Source organism: Lontra canadensis, unplaced genomic scaffold (assembly GCF_010015895.1).
Source record: "Lontra canadensis isolate GAN:19392208 unplaced genomic scaffold, GSC_riverotter_1.0 scaffold132, whole genome shotgun sequence".
NCBI lineage: Eukaryota > Metazoa > Chordata > Mammalia > Carnivora > Mustelidae > Lontra > Lontra canadensis.
The window spans coordinates 50,662-54,475 of NW_022631126.1; the positions used below are offsets into that span (position 1 = coordinate 50,662).

Sequence of the window (3,814 nt, forward strand, 5' to 3'; positions counted from 1 at the left end):
CCTCCATATGCCCTACCACATGGGGCGGAATGTACCAGGCTTTCCTCCTCCTCAGCCACACCTCGTTCCTCCAGCACATGGTGAGATGATCTGAATTGACGTGAGTCATAAAGCATATTCATAGTTGAACCACTTCCGTCGGTGGAGAGGATGGAGAGGTGGTACCACAAGGCTTTGCAATGCAATGATAAGCCGAAATGAGGACATGGTAACGTTCCTCCACTTTGGGTGGACGTCCATCTCATGGACTGTCTGGTTCACCGTACAGAACTGGGCAGCACGTGTCTGCCGTGGAGAAGAAAAGTGACATTTCGCAGAGGACAGACACAGGAGCATTGCCCAGGGGGACTACGCAGACACGACGTTTTGGGCTCTGGGCTGGACGAAGCATAACCTTCACATCACTCTCACGTGTGGAGGCCCCAGTTGTCCAGTGTTATAGATTAGTTCTGGAAACATCTGTTCCCTTGGCAGAGTGGTCATATCCGCGAGGGTGAGGGACAGTTCTCTCCTTCGTCTACGGGGGTCAGGGGAGTCCTGTGAGAAACACGAATGACCTGCCAGGGGAAGAGAGTGGAATAGGCTGGGGCAGGGGGAGAGGGTTGGCTTGAATCCTGCGTGGTCATCGGCAGTCTGAATCCACCTCCATCCCTTCTAGGGCTTCCTTCCCTTTCAGAAGCCTGTGGTGCTCAAGGGGACAATAGCAGCACCGTGCCCAAGAAGGTCCCAGAGAAGAACCAAGTAAATGCTGGGGTGTTTTCAGTAGTACCCATTTCTGGAGTCCTGTGCCTCTCTGGGCAGCACAGTGTCCTGACCTGTGTGTGTTGGGTATATCCTGGGGTCCGTGTGTGGTGTCGTTTCCCATTCAAAGTGGCAAGTCTTCGAGCGGAGCTTACAGGCATCTCTGTTTCCAGATCATCACCTTGCGGTGGTGTCCATGGAGCAAAGGCAGAGTTTGTGCTCAGGGCTTGACATTCAAGGGGAAACCGGGCTGGGGATGCAGTAAGATTCTGAAGTTCCTCAGGACACACGTGCGTGTGCCTGGCTATTTGCACACACTGAGCAGTGGGCAGGTGCCCTTGTTGGGAAGGAAGTGTCTCCGTTGCACAACGGCAGACATCTGTCTCTTACTGTCGTGCACGTCCAGCATCCGCATATGTTGTTGTGAGAGGGATGAAGCACCTCTCCCTTCATCTGCAGCGTGTAGGGTTTAAGCTGTCATTTCCTTAGTTGTATAAACACCTGACACAGGGCTGTGGTCCCTTCATTGTTCATTAGCGTAGGGGTCTGCCCTTGTCCTCTGCAGTCTGGAAACTTGTGGGAAATGCTCTTGTCCAGTAGGGGAGGTGAGAACGAGAAACAGTGGCAGATGCCGGAGGCAGGCGTAGAGGGTTCGTTGGCACGTTGCTCAGTCACTTGCAGGGGGAGAAGCTTCTGTCTTTTCCATGGCGTGGGTCAGATACAGATGCTGGAGCGTCCTCCATAAGGACCAGCGGTGCTGCCCACAGGCCTCTCATGTCATGGCGGAGTGAAGGCTGCTAAGGACATGGTAACTTTCTTCTGGTTGTTCTGTAGATAGAATTGATGGACCCTGTCTTCCAGTCCTCCTGAGGGGGTTGGCTGGTCCCTTGTGGTGACAGAGAGCTGCCCTTCTCCGAAAGCTGGACACAGCAGGTGACACACACACATGGTTCAGAGATGATGCTCTGTGCTCTGGGAGGGATGAGGCCTGCTCTTAAGGTGAGGAATTGAGGGTGTGTGTCTGAGAGAAGGGAGGGATGCACTGATGAAAGGACATAGACGGTGTGTTCTGTATAAGGGAAGAACTAGAGATGTATCCAGAAGGACGGGAGGGAGCCCCGAGTCCCACAGAAACAGAAGGTTGTGGATGCCGAGAAGCCTGGAGGTGCTCAGGGAGAGGCTGGGCTTCTCTCAGGGAGGGTGAGGCCGTTCCCGGCAGGCCAGCAGCTTGAGAGTGAGTGTGAGGACACTGTGCGGTCCACACCAGCTGCTGCATGTGTTCACGGACACAGTGTGGATCACGCCGTTATTTGTCTCAGAATGTTGTTTTTGCCATGAAGCCATTCACTCATAGTCTGTGAAGAGCGTTGTTTCCCTGAGTTTCTGAAAATTCTGAACCCTGTGAAAGAGTGTCGTGGAGATTTGGGAAATTTAACTTGGTCTTTGGGGATTCTTGTCTGGCTGACTTTAAGTCCCCCAGTGAGAAAACGTGAAGACAGGACTGAGAACCAGTGAAGGGTGGCCGCCCTGGCCTCAGCCCAAGTCAGACTGTTAGTTGGAGAGTCAGGGTTGGCCAGGAGCCACCCTAGCTGGAGCTCTGTCACCAGGCCTCTGCATCTGCGTCACCACCCTGCCTGCAGCTGTGCACTTCCCCGGGACTTCAGTCCCAGTGCCCTGCGGATTTGCCTGTGTTCCTGATTTCTCAGCCCAAATACCAGCTCTCAGTGGGGCCTTCTCAGGGCCTCAGCTTTTATTTTAATCCGTGATAGAGAGAGCATATAGGATTCTGAGGTCACTAGAGCAGTAGGAGTTGAAGTACATAAAGAACCTGCAGGGGCCCCTGGGCGGCTCAGTCGGTTAAGCAGCAGAATCTTGATTCCTGCTCAGGTCATGATCTCGAGCTTCTGAGATTGAGCCCCAAGTCGGGCTCGGTGCTGAGTGTGGAGCCTATCTGGGATTCTCTCTCTCCCTCCCCTTCTCCCCCTTCCCTCTTCGCTCACAAGTTTGTCCTTTCTCTGTCTCTGTCTCAAAGAGAAAAAAAATAATAATTGGCAAAGTACCTGGGCTCTGACCATTCACTGTTCTCACTGTTTGAATGAAAATAGCTCCCTGCCCATGAGCGTCAAAATATGTTCATTTAAGTCCACAAAATAAACTAAGAGTGTAATACCTCAGCCCAGGTAGTGGCAATTCTCATTTCAAAGACAAGGCAAAGAGCCCCCTCTTTTCTATTAAATGTCAGGTCCTTGCCACAGTGAAGTAAAAGATAGTTAAGAGAACAGGTACAATCAGAGATTTCTATGTGAGATGTGAAGACAATTCTTGCCTATTACATACAGACTCGCAGATGCGGCCACACACTCAAGTGCTCATCCAAGGCCTCAGATACACTATGGGAGGCAGAGAGCATTTAGGAAAGCATAAGGTCCCAGTGTACTAACCCAAATCCTTTTGCCTTACAGGCTAATCATTTTGTAATCCGAAGACTTCCTTGACCTCCTACAACCAGGCTCCAAGGAGTTTGTATTTAGTAAACATATGAATGTTTTCTGCCTGGTGGTCTGAATGCTTTCCCTGCCCATCCTGTCCCCTGTGCTTTGTCTCTCCTGGTATCCCCCCAATAAACCGTTCACGGTTCTGTCTCTGTGTCAGCATCTCCCTTCAGGGGGACCTACAGTCCCTCTCCTTCGAGGGCACAGGGTGAAGCCTTCAGACACAGATAACACCCTGGCAGCAGTGGGGGGATGGAGCATAGAGCAAGATTACCCTTCGTGGTACCTCTACTGCAAGGGACCCCAGGAACCCTTCTGGGGCGGGGGCCCAGCTTGAATTTAGATCCGCTGGTGTTTGTATTCACTCTGGTGACAGATCCTCTTGAGCACATGGACCCTGCTAGTTTGGGGGGGTAGTGATCAGCCAGACAGGTGGCTGTCCCCAGGCAGTGGTCTGCTGTGACAGTGAGCAGAGAAGGAAGTGTCCGGAGAGGCCCTGAGAGCCTGGTGAGGAGGCCCTGCATTAATCCAGGTTTTGTGCAGGGTTTTCACCTTACCAGCTGCCCCCCAACCACAGGGGG

The 3,814-nt window shown here is 52.4% G+C and overlaps 1 long non-coding RNA gene across 1 annotated transcript; it reads left to right on the forward strand.

Moving 5' to 3' along the window:
* Positions 1-672: 672 nt before the first annotated feature.
* On the forward strand, positions 673-3,381 carry LOC116858052. Its single transcript, XR_004380861.1, has 2 exons — positions 673-741; positions 3,204-3,381. It is a non-coding gene; the product is annotated as an uncharacterized LOC116858052 (long non-coding RNA).
* Positions 3,382-3,814: the final 433 nt, after the last annotated feature.